The 20,292-nt window shown below is 37.5% G+C and overlaps 1 protein-coding gene across 1 annotated transcript in view; it reads left to right on the plus strand.

Annotated features, from left to right (window-relative positions):
• Positions 1-20,292, plus strand: part of BAI3 (brain-specific angiogenesis inhibitor 3) — a 1,132,296-nt gene that overhangs the window by 1,062,483 nt on the left and 49,521 nt on the right. The gene's annotated exons all lie outside the window — the stretch shown is intronic.

Consider the following 20,292-nt stretch of genomic DNA (forward strand, 5'->3'; position numbering starts at 1 on the left):
ACAGGACAGAGCGGAGTTTAGGGCTGTTGTACATAGGGTCCCTATGAGTCGCAAGCGACTCGACGGCACATAACAACAACAACAACAACAACATGTTTGCTCTCTACTGTAACTTGAGACTTGGTGGTTGTTGTTTTGTTGGGGTTTTTTTTTCCCTTCAGTTATTTTTGTTTTTTTTTTGGTTTGGTTGTTTTGGTGTTTTTCTTTCTTCCTTTCTTTTTCAGTTTGAGAATACTGAGCTAATTCCTTTCCTTTTGGTTTTATAACTCCAGGTCTTTGCATTTCATTATAATACTTTACCTTGTCTTTCTGACTTGCTGTTTGAAATTTTCCATTCAGCAATTTTACTTCATCATTTTGTCATTCACTTTAGCCACTGTAGGCGAACAGCAAATTTCTTCTTTCCTGCCATTCTAATGACTTTTTGGCTTTTAAGAATAATGCCTTTAATGGAGCTTTGGTGGCCTCCTTGCAAGAAGCTGCACTGCAATCCCTAAGGCTTGAGGTTCAAATCCAAACTATGCTCTGCTAAAGACGGAGGGGCAATCTCCTGTGTCAGTCAGATGTGACTCAATGGTACATAACAAGAAAGGAAAATAAAAGAAGAATGCCCTTGACATTATTTGTCTGATCTTTGATCATTAGCATTCAATGTATCAAATCTGTCCTTGAGATGGCCTCTAAATTCATGCTTTAAATACTCAAGGTTTTACTTTGACTCTTCTGGGATTGCGTCAGTTTTATTTCACCTTGAACTTGCATATGTGCAGTTGATTTTCTGTACTACCAGTGGCCTCTGGCCTTGTTCTAACTAATAATACTGAGCTTTTTAATTTTTTTCTTTCTACAAATACAGATATTTGATTCTTATATATTCCATGTGACATAGACCAAATGCATAATAATTCTTTTTATGCCTTTTTAATAAAGATATCTGTAATGAATCATTGGGTTTACTAAATTCAGTGATGTGACATAGAGCATTGTTCTAGAAAATAAGGATGCTTTTTCCATATGTTGATTTTTATACTTTATATCCAACATTCACATTCCAGTCATCAAAGATTATGAATGTATTATATTACACGTTTTATTAACTTGACTATAGAAGTTGGTCAAGATCTTCGATTTATGTGTAAGCATCACTATTAATTGTATTAGCTGGTTTTCCTGTTTTAGTTGTCATGTGCTATTGAGTTGGAGCTGATTTATTGCTGACTCTTCAGTGGGTTTTCAGAGACTGTAAATCACTTGGGAGAAGATTGTTCATCTTTCTTCTAGAAAGCAGCTGGTGGATTCAAACAGGGTACCTACGTATTGACAGCACAGTTCCTTCTAAGTCATTGAATGCACATGTAATTCAGAATAGATCTTGAAATCTCCTTTTGTGACAGTGAACTATTTCTCATCAATTTGTTATTCCTACCATAGTATATCAATTTTTGTCTGTATTGAAATGGTCAGTACCAGTCTACTTCAGCTTATTAATGCCTCGAATATCAGCCTTTATACATTCCATTTCATTTTTCTTAGATTATTATTTTCCAATAATATTTGTAGAAATATTTCTAAAAGTATTTGTAGAAGTTCACAGCTATTTTTTTATATTGAGTTGTGCCACTTCAACAAATTAATATCCTGACAGTTATACTCCATCCCTGCGATTAAGATTATATATTTGAGAAGATATTTCTTCCCTAGATATATTTTTAAAACATTTTGAGAGATTCTGACATGATATCAGGTAATGTCCCACTACTGTTTATAATATTTTCAATGGCCACTTCTTTTCAGAAATAGATTGACATATCCTTGTGTGTATCTGTATGAAATATCCACTGAAACCTGTTCACCATGACCAACCATATTGATATTTGAAATACCAGAGGCTTACCTTCCAGAACCATAGCAATATGTAAGCCATAACTATACCAAAATTCTGGCTGATGATTGGTAGAGATAGCCTTAGGCTGTGGTAAAAATATGCAGGTTTTAAAGTGACAAGACAAATTTATTCTTATTCTTATTCTTATCCTGACAAATATTCTCGCTTCTGGGCCAAATAGCTGCACCATGATAGATGGAGAATAGAATGAGGTTACAGCTTGCTCAGCTCCACAATCAACACTCTTGGCATCAGCATTCAGAAAATCAAAAGACAAATAGCATTAGGTAAATCTGCTGTTAGGGACCTCTCCTGAGTACTGTGGAGCAGCGATGTCAGTCTAGAGACTAAGATGTGCTTGATCCAGACCATAGTCTTCACAGTTACTTGTTATGCATCAGAGAGCTGGACAATGACTAAGGATTACAGAAGAAAAATTGATGCCTTTGAGTTGTGGTGCTGGAGAGGAGTCTTGAACATACCATGAACTGCCAAGAAAACAAATAGATATGTCTTAGGATGAAATCAAGTTTCTCCTTGGAGGCTAGGATTTGAAGCTCTGTCTCAAAATATTTTGGGCATGTGGTCAGGAGGGACAGATCTTTGACGAAGTATATCATGCTCGGAAGGGTGGAGGGATGGCACAGAAAAGCAAGACCCAACAGTAACTAGGGCAATGGGGATAGATGTGTCAGAGTCAGTGAGACTGGCTCAGGACAAGGCTGTTGTGCATAGGGTTGCTATGAGTCTCAAGTGACTCGATTGCATGTAACAGCAACTTCCAAATTTTATGATTAAAGTGAAGAAAAAGAGTTGACATAAACAAACATATACCATCACTTGGTCATGTTTGCTAATTATTAACTGTTAAAAATATGATGTAAGGATAATTAAATCATATAGTAAATGCTGCTACTATAGTTGGCGTTAGTAAGCATGTGTTTTCTCTATTAATAGGAATTAAACTGGATATTGGCCCTATTACTATTTCATTTTCAATAATTAATTCAAATTGAATAATTTTTCAGTTTGTAATTAATAACAGAGTGACAAAACTCTTTAATTCCAACAGTGAAATGACAAATCATATACCCAATACTTTAGCTCTGAACCTTAAAAATATCCTTTAATATTGCTGTCAGTGCGCAGAAAAGACTTCAGTTACAGGGCTGATCAATTTTAGAATTCTAGAAATAAGTTACTTTAGGAAAAAAACTTTGTTCAAAAGTTTCACAAATTTCAAAAAGACAACATCATAATTAGATGTCATTGAAAGTACAGAAATTCTTTTTTATCTTTGTAAGTGTATACTGGCTAATATTACAAGAAAACCAACAATAATTGGGATCACATTGACCTAACATCATTCACAGTTGAAGAAAATAGAAACATGTTCTTAGTTCTCAGATCTTCTGTCTCCTGGCTATACAAGTTTCACAAAAATACACAAAAGAAAATGGGTAGCTACCTCAAAAATATAAAGTAATGGGTATGTATGTCTGCAACTCTATTTAATAATCCCCTGATAATTATAGGAACATGTTCCTGTCTCTCTTCTTTTTTCACTTTAAAGGATTTTCTTCACAATAATCCAAGATCATTTATACATTTATTTTTGCACTTAAGAAAACATATACTTAGTATAAAAAATATTTTTATTTAGAGAGAGAGACTCAACACACACACTAACACAAACGTAGTCAACCCTGGTGGCCCAGTAGTAAGGAAGTGTACTGCCAAACAAAAGGCATCTAGTTCAAATACACCAGCTGCTCCACAGGGGAAAGATGGACATTTTCCTCCCATGTGACTTATAACCTCTGGAAACTTGCTTGAGGGTCAGTTATGGATCAGTACCAATTCTGCCATGCATAACAAGAACTGCTATCCTTTTATGAGATGCAACCAGGTTGCTCTTAAGAAGTAATGATCATAAAATTCCATCTCAAGTTGTTAAGAAGGGGCTAGTGTTTGAAGAAAGACATCATGCTGAGAAAGTTGGAAAGATGAAGAGTCAGCAAAAGAGAGTAACACCTTCAATGAGATGGATTGACCCAGTTACTGTTATAAGAAATTCAAACGTGTCGGAAGTGGCCAGAATTGAAGAGGATAGAACAAGGTTCAGATCTGTTGTTCCTAGGTTCACTATGAGTTGTGGCTGACTTGACAGTAAATTACAACTGTCATTTCTTTTGCTGTATATGTATTTTTTTAATTTTATATTTGTTTGAATGTGAAATGTGTATACTTTGTGTTTAATTTATGCACATTGTCTTTCACATGTGTTTTATAAAGTTAACCATCACTGATATATATAATAATTTTTAATGAATTTCTCAATATAAATTTAAAATGTTTTACTTTTACACTTATATACTTTTTCAATTTTCCTTTGAATGGGTGAGTATATAAACATGAGAAATGGAGCCTTGCAGTTTAAGAAAAAGAAACAATGAAATATTGTAATGGGCATTTTGAGATGATGTTTTTGCTTTATATATACATATATATTTTTGATATATATTTGCATCAGATATATTATTTGAAATATATCTCTGGTTTTTAGGGGTACAATTTAACTCACTAAAAGAATTTCAAATAACTCCCTAATATGCTACATTGAAGAAGACTTAATTGTTTACACATCATTAGGTTGTTACTTCCAAGGTCAAAATTACAATATTTCAATTTCATAAAATATTGAAAATATACGGCAGTGGTTGTTTATTTTTTCATTCAGCAATACTTTCCTCTTTGGGAACATTTTCATAAATGCGCCTTTTAAATGAAAAAAAGAGTCAGAAGGAGTGAAAAAATAAATTAAGCCATCTACTTTCCCACACACATTACATTCAGAAACAAACCTGCATCTTGCACATTAATATCTGTAACATTTAATAAGATGAAATCTAATAGAGCACACACTGGTACTTTCCCCCTCTCCATCTTTTTTTTTTCTTTGAGAATTCATTTGGGTGAAGCAGGTTAACAACACATACTATTTACTCTTCTCCACATTGCTATGGAAATGCAAACTACATGAGAGTTGTGAACCTTTGGAATAGTTACTGTTGCTAGGAAACCACTTTCTTGGTGCCTGCACTCATCTCATTGCTCTGTCTCTGGCTGTGCCTGGCTCAGAGACAATCCTACAGCTTGTTGTCAGAAGGATGAAAATAACAAGATGGTGATACAAAATAAGCTACAATAAAGCCTTTTCACTAAATGAAGGAGGTAGGGAGGGGGGAAAGCAAGCACTTAAATGGACAATTTTGTTGCATCCGGTGTGTGGGGACTCTGTGGTTATTTGGGAGCCCAGCAAGGCAACAGGACTTAGCTCTTCTTTTCTCTTTCCAACACTGGCAGGAGATCTGGAAAGCACCAGATGAGGTCTGCATGTCTTTATTCAAACCTGGGAAGTGATTTTCTAGCAAAATGCTTAAAATAAATGGAACTGCTTTTTCATTTTCCTTATGTTTTTCCCCCTCTTTTCATTATGCTTTACTTTCTTTGTTTCTTTCTTTATGCATGTGTTCCTTTCTTTCTTTCCTTCCTCTCTCTCCCCTCCCTTTCTCCACCTTTGTTTTGCTTTTGGCACTCTCTCATCTTGTTATTTCCATTAAAAAGGCTATGTGAAAAGAGCAGATACTACGTGGAGATGGCTGAATCTGACTTCAACATGCTTCATAAAGGGGAGCTTTCTCCATCAATAATATCCATAGCAGAAAGTAGATAGCTGCTACGGCAGATGCACACCCTCCCCTTCCATGCTCCTGCACCTGTTTCACTAATCACTGAATATCTGTGGTTGACTCACAGATTTTACTCTCCCCTATGGTACCAAGACTGCACTTTATTAGGGACTTTATAAGTTGGACAGTGGTATAGGGAAAGAATTTCACCAAGTCCAGGATTTAGCCCAGCAGTCCCTAGCCAGATTACCAGCAAAACACAGTTCTTTATTAGTAAAAGTCCTGGCTTCAATTCAGCAACACAAATTCAAGAAGCCTCTGGTTTCCTCAAACATCCAGCAAGGTTTGTCTCAGAGCAGTTATCAGCCAGTTTCTCCAAACATCTGCCAAGAACAGCAAACCTTTAATTGTTGCCAGTACAAATGTAAGGAAACCTCAAGTCAGTCCTTGCTGCAGTTTCTTCACAGCACTAACACAGTCTCTCCACCACCATCACCAGAGTCTTGTCACCAAGGTCTCACCTCCAGGGTCTTGCTCTCTTCAGGGTCTCACTCTGGTTTGGCTCTCACTAGGGTCTTGAGCTAGTCCTCTTCAAGTCTTGCTACCCAGCATGGGAAGCATTTTCTCTCTTTTATCCTAGCCCCACAGATGTTGATGGCTTGCATGACCATTTGTCTGCAGTTAAGGTAGCTGGAGATCAGAGTGGGCTAATGGCTGGAAAAGCCAACTTTTAAACTTACCCTGAAGACAGATTTAAAAACTATTTCTAAAAGACATCACGGTGGTTATTCAAGGAGTAGACTTTACCTGTTTTCTTGCTGTTTACTATGTTTGTTAGGTGTGGTTGGGTTAAGTACAACCCATAACAACTCTATGAACAACCAGTCTGAACACTGTCCTGTCCTATATTTTCTCGATAAGTGCTGCTCTAACAGGTGGTTCTTGTTCCTGTTATGTGCTGTAGATTCACTTGCAATTTGTAGTGATCCTATGCACAAAAGCCCTGACATCTGTTCTATCTTGTGCCAACTTTACTGTCTGACACACCTACCCTCATTACCCCAGTCACTGTATCAATTCATCTCATTGATGGTCTCCTTCCCTTTATCTGTTATCTGTCCCTCCACCCTTCTGAGCATGACATCCCTCTCCAAGGACTAGTTCCTCCTTGCAACATTCCCAACGTATGTTAGACAAAGCCTCAGAATCCTTGCCTCCAAGGAGCAGCCTGGTTTCTCTAGGATGAATCTGTTTGTTCTCCTAGCAGTCCATGGTATATTCACCACTCTTCTCCAGCACCACAGCTCAAAGGCATCAATTCTCTATCATCCCTAGTCATTGTCCAGCTCTCTGAATTTAAAAAACAGAAGCCTATTTTCTCTGAATTCTGAAGCTTGAAGTCCAAATCAGGAACTCAGTGGTGTCGATTCTACTCTTATCAGTCATCTCAGGTGTTCCCAATTCCTTGGTTTGTAGAGGAGCCCTTCCTAGTATCTACCTTCTTGAGGTTGTGCTCCAATGATTCTGTGTCTGGGTTGTGCTTTATATACCTAGGAAGGGATTAAATTTAGGCTCACCTTACACTGATATACCCTCAACTGTTTTACCACTTGAATTATACTAGTTTACAATCTCGAAGGTGATTACATGTGCTTCACTCACAGAATTCTCGTCTCAAATGGAAGAGTCAGACTTCATTTCCAGTTACTATACCTTGTACATAACTTCTAACCTGTCAGTGGAGACATGAGTTTCTGTGATGCTCAACAGATTTCAGCAGAACTCCTAGACTAAGAGAGATAGGGAGATAGTCCAGATGATCTCCTTGTGAAAATCAACCAATAAAAAACTCAATGAATAAGTGATGAATCACACAACAGATCATGAAGATAGCACAGAACTGGGCGGCATTTCAGTCCATTTGTACATAGAGTTGCCTGAGTTTGGAGTAGAATTGTCTGCAGCTAACAGTAACAACAGTAGATCACCACCACAGGTATCGGTGCCAGGAGTTCATTATTCAAAGGAAAATAATTCAACCTATATCTCCTGTCTAGTCCTCCTCAAACAGAAGTAAGTTTTAAATTAAATAAATGGAGCCTCTTGTAGTGAAATAACTGGACAGTACAAGTGCTCATTCTGTATATAGTATCATTCAGATGGAGCGTTGCATGAATCTGAAGACAATGTTTGCAGGGAAATTAAGCTGACTCTATTTGCTCCATCTCTTAATGAACAGGACAGGAATTTCAGTTGATCTTTGAAGATGAGGGAATGGATGAGAGGAGACTTTACAATGAGATCCAGAGGGGGGAAAAATCATGTTGGAGTATTAAAGTAGCCATGGTTTCTTTCAGGTAGAGGAGAAAGGTATATGATTTTCTTGGCACCAAGCCTATGTTGAATAGTATAGAGTTTGATAGTTTTTTTTCCTCCAGCCACAGGAACACATGAAGACATGTAGTGAATAATGTAACTTTTTAAAAAGTTACTTGCACGGAGGGGAGAGTAGCACAGGTAACATTAGAGGTCATAACATGATTAAGTAGTAATCTATTCAGTGGCCATAAGAAGCTACTCTGGATGGTGCTGCGAAGAAAGTTAAATCCATTTTGGAGAGCTGAGTGAGTAGTTCAGGTGGAGTAACAAGGTATGTTGTTGTTGTTGTTGTCATCGTCGTCATTATGCATTGTCCAGTTGCCTGCAGCTAATAGCAACCCTAAGGGACAAGGTATCCATCCTGCTATTTTGAGCTTGCTCTGAAGAGTGTTGTGTATGGACAAAGATTATAGAGAAGAGTTGCTAAGAAAAGCTTTGGCCCTTTGTGACTGAGATATTTCACTCAGTCAAATATCTCAGTCACAAAGGGACAAACACTGCATAATGCCACTGTTGTAGAATGGGACACAGGGTTGGGATAAGAATGAGAAAAACTGGATAAATTATGTATCCTGCATTGAAACAAATGAGGGAGAGAACAGGTTAAATGATATATATGTATATATATATTATACATATACACATATACATATACATATACACATACACATACACACACACACATATATATATATGATAGGGTATTATGGTTATCCAAAGAGTCCAGATGAAGGTTGCCTAGTTGAGTGTATGCGGGGGTGGGGCTGGGCGGGGCTGGGGGTGGAGGGGATTGTATACCAATGGGGGAATTTTTCTTTTACTTTTCAAAGAGAAAAGCAAACTGGGGCGGGGCGGGAAGAAAAGTGCAACAGTGAATGAATGGAAATCCAAAATCTCTGTAAATGTTCATTAAAATTAATAAAATTTTAAGTTTAGAAAAAAAAAGAAAAGTAAAGTTTTGTCATTGTCAGACTAAGGTGAATGTTAAAAACTACAGCTCCCTAAGGAGGAAGCCATGAGGGGTTCCTAAATGCCTTTGGATAATTTTATTTGTTTTGTTTTAATAAAATACAGTGTGCATGTTTAAGTGAGAGAATAGCTATCAGTACAGTAATAAAGCTGGATAGTGTCAGAACAGAGAACAAAAAGCACACACTGCCTCTAAATAAGCATGAGCTGTAACACAGCAAGGCACAAGGAGACTGTTGTTTTGGTTTTTTAAAAAATTTATTTCTGCTTGGTTTGCATACAGAATTCGTGCACATTGTGGGGGGGAGTTTCTTGTTGTTGCAATTTTCTTTAAATTTTACACTGGTTTATCTACTAAGGTTGTATACATTTTCCCTCATACCAGATCCCCCCCTCCACTTCCCCAACCTACCCTGCCTCCACCTATCAAAATGTGCAACCCCATGATTCCCCCCAATCCCCACCTATCTGCTCCCCCATTACATCCTCATACACGTTTTCCTAGTCATCTCTGTATACGTTTTTGTTATACGCCTCTCCCTAGAAATCACTAATTCACTTCATCCAATAGCTATTCTCTTTCTTTAAGGCATAGGAATATAAAGTTCTAACTCTCCGGCCAGATTATCTTTTATCTGATATAAGCACTGTTGAATTAAACTGAGAACATTCACATCAGGCAAACTTAAATCTGTACATGTGCTTCTCCGAATCTACGCAGAGATTTAAGAGGTTAACACCCGTGTGAAATCATGAGGATGATGGCATCAGTGAACAAGGTCAGGTTCGGAGAGTTTATCAAAGAGATTGGCAAACTGGGCCATATTTACTGGGCAGCTTCCAACTTTGGCCTGCTGTTAATCAAATCCTTTGGCTGGAGCCTCACGCTCCACCCCCTCCTAGCCTCTCCTAGTCTGGGGAGCAACACAGCTACTTGTAGGCCCGAGTCAGGAGGAGGAGCTGTACACAGGCGCATGTTGGACAAGTCACACAGACCTCAGGCTCCTTTCCCGTGAACACTTGTTAAGCTTGTTAGAAAAAAAGTTGAAATTGACTGAAAACAAAAAGGCATAAAATTAAAATCAAACTAATTTTTATTAAGTTCTCTTTGTTAAAACGTATAAAAGATAGTTGATGGTGGTGGTGGTGGTGGTTGTTACGTGCCGTCGAGTCCCTTGCGACTCATAGCGACCCTATGTACAACAGCCCTAAACCCTGCTCTGTTCTGAGCCAATCGCACTGTCTCTGATTCTCCCATCCCGATTACCCCAGTCACTGAATCAGTACTCCACAATAAGGGATATAGCTTTCACTTTTACTATAGCATGCTGGTCTGTCTGATACTTCTCTAAATCTGAACATTCAGATTAAGACAGGCTAGGAAGAAGGATTGACCATCCATTTCTGAAATAGTGCGCCTCTGAAAACCCTATGTATTGATGGTGGTATAGCAAGTTAATTACTGATGAATTCCGGAAGAATGATGATTTCGTTTCTAGGGAGTTGTATTGCTAACCCACAGGCCAAGCTTCCTTGGCAACTGTAAAGGAAAAAATAGGTGTCTTCTCGTGAGATATATAGCTTTGGAAAGCTGCTAGAAGGTCAGTTATGAGTGGGTTCCGACTCAGAGACAATGATACTGAGTTTGAGTTTTGAGGATTCTTTGCTCAGCAAGTCCATGAAGGAGAATCCAGTGTGGTACAAGGGGAGGATTGTCCATCATGTCAGGTTACCTGATTCCATCCTAGTTTTGCCATTTATTATGGCTATAATCTCTGAAAAGTACTTAAGAATTCTTTCTAAGCTCATTCTTAGTTCCTCTTTTGTGACATTGGCGTAATTCTTTTGAAACAGATGATATGAGGCTGAAACGAGGTGTCGTATGTAAAGAGGTATGAATTATGGTATCTCAAGTTAAAAAGAGTGGCTTCTGGCTTTTCCTTCCTTATTTACTTGCTAAAACAATGTGGCTGCATTTCATTCAGATCACATAAATTAAATGTAATCTGGAGAAATTTATGTGACCTCCAAATCTCTAATGTAAAACAGAGTAATTTCTGGTAAAAAGTCGCACTGATTTCCAAGATAAAGTGATAACAGTTATTAGTTGTTAGACAGTCTCTGCAAGACTAGCATTTGAGACTTAAAATAATTTTTTTCTTCATTATGTAACAAATAGAAAACTTTTCATTTTTGATTGCTTGTTCATTTCCTTTGCCATCAGAGAAGTTTGGTAGAATGCTAATAATAGGAAGTCATTCATGTTATTTGTGGTCACAAAACACCTGAAATTGTAGACAGTATTATTCAGTGAATGAATTATATAAAAATTAATATCAAAGAGTTAAGACATTTGTTCAAATAAAAGATAATAGTAGGCATGACCTCCCCCAACTCCAAAAGGGGAAAGAATTCTCCAACAATAGCACCAACATTCATCCCAGGCTACTTGCTTGTGAGGTCAGATTTCCTCTCCCACCTTTTCCATGCTGTGAACCTATCAATTCTGACATGACTCCCAGGACACGTTTCTCTGCTGAGTTTAATTCTTTGCAGTGGCCACACAGAATTTACAGACAATTCAGATTCAGGAGAGATTTAGGACCCAGTTTTTCAATGAGAATAGCTCTCTCCTCTGTGATGCCCAAAAGCAGGCCTCTTTTTGGCCTTTGGTCTCATGGCATTATCCTCTGCCTGCTTGAGAAAGTGTTGCCAAACTCTTGATAATCTTTTCTGTATCAAGTGTCCACAGAAGTACCCTACTCCATTAACCAAATTTAGGCCTAAACAATTTTAAACAGATTGGAAAATACAGCTCCCTGACAAATGCCCAAAGACACTCACTTTGCCACTAAGCTCACTCTCTCAAAGGCCCTCAGCTTTCTCTTTTTAGGTGTTATGGTCTGAAAAGCCCACAACAGTCTCTTGGCCTCAGGTCACACCATCTCTCTATCTTTCTGCGTCTCTTTGATGTGACACCTCTATCTCCTGGATCAAGAAATTTAAGCCTAGGGATTTCACTAAAGAACAAGCTACACTCTTGACTCCTCTTTCTTTCTTTTTTTTTTTTATTTTATATTGATTTGCATACAAAATTTGTATACATTGTGTTTATATATATCGTGTTTCACACATTCTTTAATTCACATTGTGTTTCATACTATCATTCTCATATATTGCAGTTTTACACTTTTTTTTTACTATTATTATACTAGTTTATTTTCAAAATTCAAATACCTTGTTTTCCAGAACAGATTCTTCCAATTTCCCTCACACCCCTACCCATCAAATTGTATAAGCCCATGATTAATCCCCCGCCCCCTGCACATCCTACATTGCTTTTTTTAAGAACCAATCATCATTGATTTATGCCTACTATCACCCTGTCATTTGAGGTCTCTGCTGGATCTTTCCTAATTCCTTTACCCTTTCCCTTCACCCCCCAAATTCTACAACCCCATGATGCCTCCCTCTACCAACCCTCACATCCTCAGCCACTTCCCAGTCCTCCTCCCCTTCCTACTTTGGACTTTAAAAAAAATTATTTTTGTGTGTGTGTGTGTGTACCGTCAAATCAGATCTGACTGGTACAGAAGGAGACTGCCCCTCCTTCTCCAGCAGAGCATCTGGTGGAATCAAACGACGTACCTCAGGGATTACAGTGCAGTTTCTTGCCTCCAGGTCACCAGAGCTCCCTCTCCTTTGGACTTTTAAACACATCTTACTAGTTACCCTTCTATTTTTACAACAATGATCTTCTGCACTATTTGTCCTATTGAGTCAGTCAGCATAAAGGTTCATTCAGCGTAATGGTCTCTAGCTTCTCCCGTGTTATATTGTATTTTTCAACTGACTCTTCTTACTCGATAACAATGAGATCCCCCTACCCTTTCCATCTCTAGGATGGTTCATTATAAGCCTGTTGAGATCACAAAACTGTCATCCAGTTACACTTTGGAGCAGTCCTTCATCAGGCTTTGAAGTCTGTGAATTTTAATGGGCAGAGACTGTCCATCTTTTCTCTTGTAGAGTAGCTGTTAGATCCACAGCACAACACACTTTGGGCTACTGAGCTACTCTCATTCTCATAGCTGGCCCTAGGAAGCATAAATCATAGGGAAGGAGGTTGCTTATCCTTCTCCTAAGAAGCTGCTGGTGGATTCAGTCCAGCAGAGATGAACCGCCTTGGGGTTAACAGCTCCGTTCCCAATGGACTGTGTCCCTTGAACGACAGTGGTTGTCATTTGACATCAGGTTGGAACCAACTAACTTACAGCTGACCCTCCAGTGGATTTTCAGAGGCTGTAAACTGCATTGGAAGAGATTGCCTAGCTTTTCCCAAAAAGAGCTGGTGGATTCGAACCACTTGTCTTTGGATCATCAGTGCAATTCCTTATCATTAAACCACCAGAGCTTCCTGCCAGAGCTAACCATGTGCTAAAAATCCCTCACATTTTGCATAATCCTATTCAGCCAGGTAGTTGAAATTACTAAAATCATGGCTGGAAAAAAGTCACATCACATTGATTGAATCACAGCATGAGATTCAGCATAAAGTCATCGAAGGACTAGAAGTGGCTTAGTGGGTAAGGATTTGTGCTGCTAACCCAAAGGTAGGCTTTTTAAATCCAGCAGCAGCTATGCAAGAGAAATATGAGCGATCTGCCCTGTGATTTGCAGACTGAGTTGTTTATGCAACAATAGCCCCCAGCAATAATGGTGGATATCATCAAACCACGTAAGTCCCTTCTCCAAAGCAAACAGTCTCAAATCATTACAACCATATAAATTTATTTCTTTCCTTAGTTTGTAACCATCCTCTGGAATAGGAAGTCAACAATACTGGAAGCAGAACTGTCTCTTAAAAGGTGACAATTTGGGGTCTGAGCCGAGCTGCTTAGCAGCTCAATACAGAGCTTGTTTCAAACTGTGCAGCTCTTCTCTGTGAGGTTTTCTAAATTGCAAGGCTGCCAAACGTTGCTCTGTGCTCTTCCCCAGCAATCTCTAAATCTGGCACTGACTTTCACAGTGACACTCTGCCAACTGCCTTCTGAGAGAGGATCAACGGAGGAGCTCTCTGCTCACCACAGCTGTGAAGAAAGGAATAGCACTCTCCCTGGGGGAGAGACAGGAGCCAGACACACCCCTGCCAACCTCTTTGAACTCCTGCTTCATCCAAGAAGCTGTCCATAAAGGGAGGAATGTGGTTTTCTCTAGAGTTTTTAGAGCAGACCTCAGCAGGCTGCAGTCAGGATAACTTAGGTGGAGCCCAGTTGAATACTCTCAGAAGGCAATCTGGAGAGTTTAAATTCACCTCAGTGTATGTTTAAAGTTATCTCTTGACATTCTTTTCTTTTTCTTTTTTAATGTCACAACATCAGTGTCCCTAAAGTTCCCTAAATAGTCCCAGAATATATGCACATCATTTCTTTGTTATCTTAACCGTCTTCTTGGCCATTAAGAAGGCCTGGTGATGCAATGCTTATATCAGTAGTTGCTCACTGAAAGATTAGCATTTTGAACTCACAAACACTGAAGGAGACAAAGATGTGATAATTTACTTTTGCATAGTTTTAAGGTCTCAGAAACCCTCTGACCCATACTTTGTCCTGTACTTTGTACCCATCCTTTGGTCATTGTAAGTTAAGCAACTTCAGTGAGTTAGGATAATCACGTACTACCAATTAATATGGAAGATCTTTCATTGAATATTATGAAAAGAAATTTTGAAGTGTGGATTTTAACCCTGGTTATAATTTATGTTGGAGACCATTATTCCTGCAGTGTTATTGAAAATCATATTCTTGGTCTTATGTAAACTTAAAAATGCTAATTTTTAAAGAACTAACAGTTAAAATAACTTTCATTCCTAAAACTAATCTTATTATTATTACTTGAAATGTGACTTATTCTCCACAAATATTAAATCCCATTCAGAATTCAAGAGCTTAAATAATAAATATTTGAAGTGCCTGCAGTCTTAATTACAAAGCAAGAAGACATCAACGCTATTGTCTGACTTTGTAAAGATGCTATTTGACACAGAAATCCAAAGACTTTCAGAATGAGATGGCCAGATCTAGATGCTCTTTGGTTTTGTGTTGACATTTTTTATGCTTCCTTTTTGTCTAAGGATTGTGACCTTATAGGGTTGATTTTAAAATGAATAATAAATACATACATACATACATACAAACATAAATACATAAATAAAATTATTCTTTATCAGGAGAACTCACATTGATTCTCCAAGAATAAAACTCTTTTTGTTTGCCTGACAGAAAATTCAATTAATTATCAAAATGTTCCAAATAGCCACGAACAGATTTTCTAAGTATTGTCTTATCTGAGGCATCATTTCTGTGAAAAGGAATATGTAGTGTGAAATCTAGTCTAATCTGTCTTCTTAACAGTATTGGAAACTTATTTAAGAGTAATTCATCTAGATTACCCCTATGCAGTTTAAAAACTTAAAAAAAAAAAAAGTCAAATGAGACCATCTGAATCAAATATAATTTCTTCTTCAAATCTATCTGAATTAGAGGTATCAGAGGCTCTAAAAGTGTCATAAAGTTTAAAAGTTAAATTATGACATTTATATGGCTATTAAAATGGTCTTGAATTTACTGGAGAATTTTTATGCTTTTCTGTTTTATATTTCTTCTAAGCAGTATTGACTGATTCATCAGGTTAATACCAGTCTCCAGTGTAGAAATGTCCTTAATCCATTGTCATATTTGGTAGGGCAAGGTATTGATTTAGTGTGGGGTGTGTGTGTGTGTGTGTGTGTGTGTACGCATGCCTATGTGTACTGAAAAGGTACGATTTATTTTATAACTCCTTTAAGCAAAGAAAATCTTGAAGGAGATTTAAAAAAAAAAACCCAACAGGATAGGATTGAAAGAAACTTACAGAAGCTGCTTTTTCATATTTCCTTGTCAGCCAGAAATATCCTTGACAGCTATGCTTTGAAGGCCTGAAAATAGATTGTGGTTAGCAAGGACCAGTTAAATGAATGTTTGGTATTACTAAGTGTCACGTTTCTTATTGTGTGTATACTAGTGTTTAGAAGTAGATTTGAAGAGAAAAATCTTGATGTGACAAGCTCCCAGAAGTCAATATTTCTAACGTATTATTTATCTTCCCTTATAAATGTGCTTCTTTAAGAGTTGCTTCAGGGCACAAATAGAAAATGAGCCTATACCTATTTTTCTGTGATTGATTCTTTGGATTTTTTTTTCTCCTAAAAGAAGATGTGCTTTCTTAGTGTTTCCTTGGTATTTCTGTAGAACAGAAAGATGATGATCTTGCAAACACTAAAATCATTAGCATTTTTATTGTAACTAGCTCTGTTAGCATACTCTGTAGGGAGTTGCACTACTAAAAGATGGCCAATTGGAATCCAACTGCAGCTCCTCAGGAGATAGATAAGCAGTCTCCTCCTATGCTACTCACAGTCTCTGCAAACTCACTAGAAGGTCAGCTATGAGTACACTACCACTCCAGTATTTGAGTCACTTTATAACCTCTAGGTATGACTTCTTAATATGAAAGGTTGAGCCTGAAAGCATTCAGCAAGACTTTGTCCTTGCAGTATCTTCTTCATAGGGAGGATCTGGTTATGTAATCACAAATATTTATCCAGTTTTTCAGGAAAAGGCGATCATTGATTTCACTAGGTTTATAAAAAGTATGAAGAGCATGGTGTCAATTTAAGGACTAAGGTGCAACTGATTCAAGGCAGGGTCTTTTCAGTCACTATGCATTTGGTAGCTGGGCAATGAATAACAGAAGATTGATGCCTTTGAGTTGTGATGTTGGATTAGAGTACTGTCAATGTACTGTCAAGGAACAAACAGATAATATTTTGGAGCAAGTATAGATAGAGTGCTTTTAAGAAGAAGGATGGTGGAGCTTCATCTAAGATACTTTCGGTATGTTTTTAGGGGTGGCTATTCTTTGGAAAGGAACATCACGTTTTGAAAGGGGAGAGAGTTAAAGAGAGGGAGAAAACTCTTCAATGATATGGACACAGTGACTGTAGCAGTAGTTTCAACTGTGTCAGAAATTATGAGAATGCAAGGATAGAACAGGGTTCAGACCTGTTGCTATGAATTATACTTAACTCAGTGGTTGTTGTTGTTCTTAAGTGTTCTTAAGTTGCAGGCGACTCATAGCAACACTATAAAGGAAGAGTCCTCGACACTTGGGTGCCTCTCATCCTCTCTCCAGGTTCATAGGATTTCCAGAGGCAAGCTATTATGGAAGTGGACAACTCAGTGGTGCTTAACAAAAAAATAATAACATACTTTTTTATTATTTTCTTTATTTATTTTAATAAAAGTTTGCAAGGATTTTGGATTTCCATTCATTCATTGTTGCACACTTTCCTCCTGGCCCCTCCAGTCCACTTTTCTCTTTGAAAAGTTAAAAAAAAAATAATTCTTTCATTGTTATACAACCCCACACCCAGTCAACTCCACTATGCAGCTTTCATTCTGGATTCTTGTCATGACAATAATTCCTAATAATCTGTTCCTCCTAAACAATTCTGTCCTTCATCTGTTTCAATGCAGTATACATTATTTATCCCCTCTTAGTTCCTCCCCAACTCCGATGTCAGTACAACTTTATAACAGTGGCACTATGCAGTATTTGTCCTTTTGTGACAGAGATAGTTCACTCAGCATAATTTCCTCCAGCGCCACCCATTTTGTATAATATATCATGAGTTCCTTGTTTTTCAATGCTGAATAGTATTCCATTATGTGAATAGACCACAGCTTCTCTATCCATTCTTTTGTTGATGGGCACTTGGGTTGTTTCCAGCTCTTTGCTGTTGTGAACAAAGCCTCAGTAAACATGGGTAAGCATATATCTGCTTGGGTTGCAGTTCTGTTTTCTTTAGGGTATAGTCACAGTAGTGGAATTCCTGGGTCAAATGGTATTTCTAGTTCCAACATTTTGAGAAAGTGCCATACTGCCTTCCATGGTGGTTACACCATTTTACATTCCCACTAATAATAACATACTTTTACTGAACTAGCCCTGATGGTATAGTGGGCTACCTATTGAACTACTAGCCAAAAGACTGTTGATACCATTGAGTCAGAACCAGCCCATAGCTGACCCTCACATAGGTTTCCGGAGGCAGTCAGTTGCATGGGAGGAGAGTCCCTATCCTTCTCCCACGCAGCAGCTGGTGGCCTCAAACGAAGCGCCTTTGGGATTGCAGCGCAGCTTCCCACCACTAGGCCTACAGAGCTCCCTAGCCAAAAGACTAGTGGTTTGAAACTATCAGCCAGTCTGCAGAAGAAAAATATTCAGTTTATTTCTGTTTAAGATTTATAGCCTTAGAACCATGAGTCAGAACTGACTCTTGTACAGTGGGTTTGGTCTTGCTTTGGTACTTGTACTAAAGTGTTTAAAAGTAGAATTTAAGAACTTATTTTGGTGAAGTTTAACAGGATACTCGGTCTTTCTCAAGGAAATACTGGATTTAGAAATACTAGAATCATAAATTAAAAGAGACTGAAGAGAACTCTGAATCCATTTATACTCTCCTTTATAGTAGTTACATCTCCAGTAATGGAACATGAGATGGAGAAATGGATGTAAACAAAGCTCTCATTAGTGACTTAATTGACCCAGAATTCAGTGGTGGTGACTTAACTCAATGTCACCTTCCAAATTCTGCAATTTGGGAAAGAAGCTGCTAATAACCATTGAATGGGCGAGAAAACAAGGAGGAAGCTTTTAAACAGCTTAATATATTCCATTTTGTTCTGCTTTTTTGGCCAGTATATCTGCTGTGTACATCTCACATCAAAATGGTGATGGAATATTTTCTATCAGTCCTTCTTTCAAAAGTAAACATCATTTGCATGTTTACCAGGGAAGTTTCTAGAATGATGCTTCAGTAAAATAGAAGAAATTAAGCATGATACATGCTTTTTAAAAATTCTTTTTGTTAATTGGTATATAGGTGAACAGAACATTTTCCATTTCTGTAGGCTTCATCTGTATAGTTTAGTGACATTAATTATGTACATCATATTGTTCAGCCCTCACCTCTATGCTCTTATTAACCCAATAAAACAGATTACCAAGAAGATGAAAAGAAATACAAGAGTGTAAATCAGGAAATCAAAGTTTTAGTAAAATTCTCTTGCCAACTCTATGTATGACAAGTAGCAAATTATGAAGATGACTTCCAAAAGATTCTGAGGAGCTTAATGACCACAGAAAGTGGAAAGAAGCATGGATTTTATGGATTGATATAGTTCCTAAAGCAATGGGGTTAAGTGTGTTGGAGTCAGTGTGACTGGCTCAGGACAGGGCATGGTTTAGAGCTACTGTACATAGGGTCACTATAGGTCGCAGGAGACTCAATGGCACATAACAACAACAACATAATATATATAATAATATATATTAAAATAGTAGAATATATATCTGATTTTAGTGAGTTTTCTAGTCAGCGGTTCATATTTATTGGTTTAAAAGCTAATAAAGGAATTATTCTTCAACACTTTTGTGCAATGTATTTGTTCTTTAGTAAATGAATATTTACAGAGCTTGGCTTTATTAAATGATTTTGTTTTTCCAAGACAATAACCAAAAATAGAACTGTGTGTTTTTGTTTTTTCTTTTATTTCATTTTGGTTTGTTTTTACAAAAGATATATAGCCCTGATGAGAAAAAAAAGGCTCCCAAAAGATTTCTTACCTAAGATAAAAGGAAAATTTCTAATCTATTCCAGTAAAAAAAATCAAAGAGTAATGTCATTTTTCATGATGCTTAAAGGTGTCAAGGTGTTATGAAGATTATGCTGTGCCAAAGAGTAAATCTTCCAAAAAAGACACACATATTGTTTACAGCAGTGGAAATAAATCTGCCTTCTGGCTAGAATTATTAGTATTGAGCCAGATAAAACTACCCTAATAGCTGAGGTGTTCCTGGCACTCTCCTTTATAGATTATGTTGTTGATGTTATGTGCCAATGAGTTACTTCTGACTCATAGTGACCCTGTGAAAAATAGAATGAAATAAATTGTTGCAAGCTATAATATTCCTTAGCTTAGAGCAAAGTCCAATTACACATATTTGCATGTAAAAGTAAACAAAATGGAAATTTGATCTTATAAGCAGTGCAATAATAATCCATTTTGCACTATTATTGCCAATATAGACCATATCTAGTTATCATCAAAACAAGTGTTGGTAGCACAGTAGTTAAAGTGGGAGGCTGCTAACGGAAAGATTGAGGGTTTGAACTCATTGGTCACTGTGTGAGAAAATAATATCACCTTCTGCTTCCAGAAAGATTTCAGTCTTTGAAATTCTATTGGCCGGTTCTGTTTTGTC

The sequence above is a fragment of the Elephantulus edwardii genome, unplaced genomic scaffold (assembly GCF_000299155.1).
Source record: "Elephantulus edwardii isolate Elephantulus edwardi_28Jun2011 unplaced genomic scaffold, EleEdw1.0 scaffold00258, whole genome shotgun sequence".
NCBI lineage: Eukaryota > Metazoa > Chordata > Mammalia > Macroscelidea > Macroscelididae > Elephantulus > Elephantulus edwardii.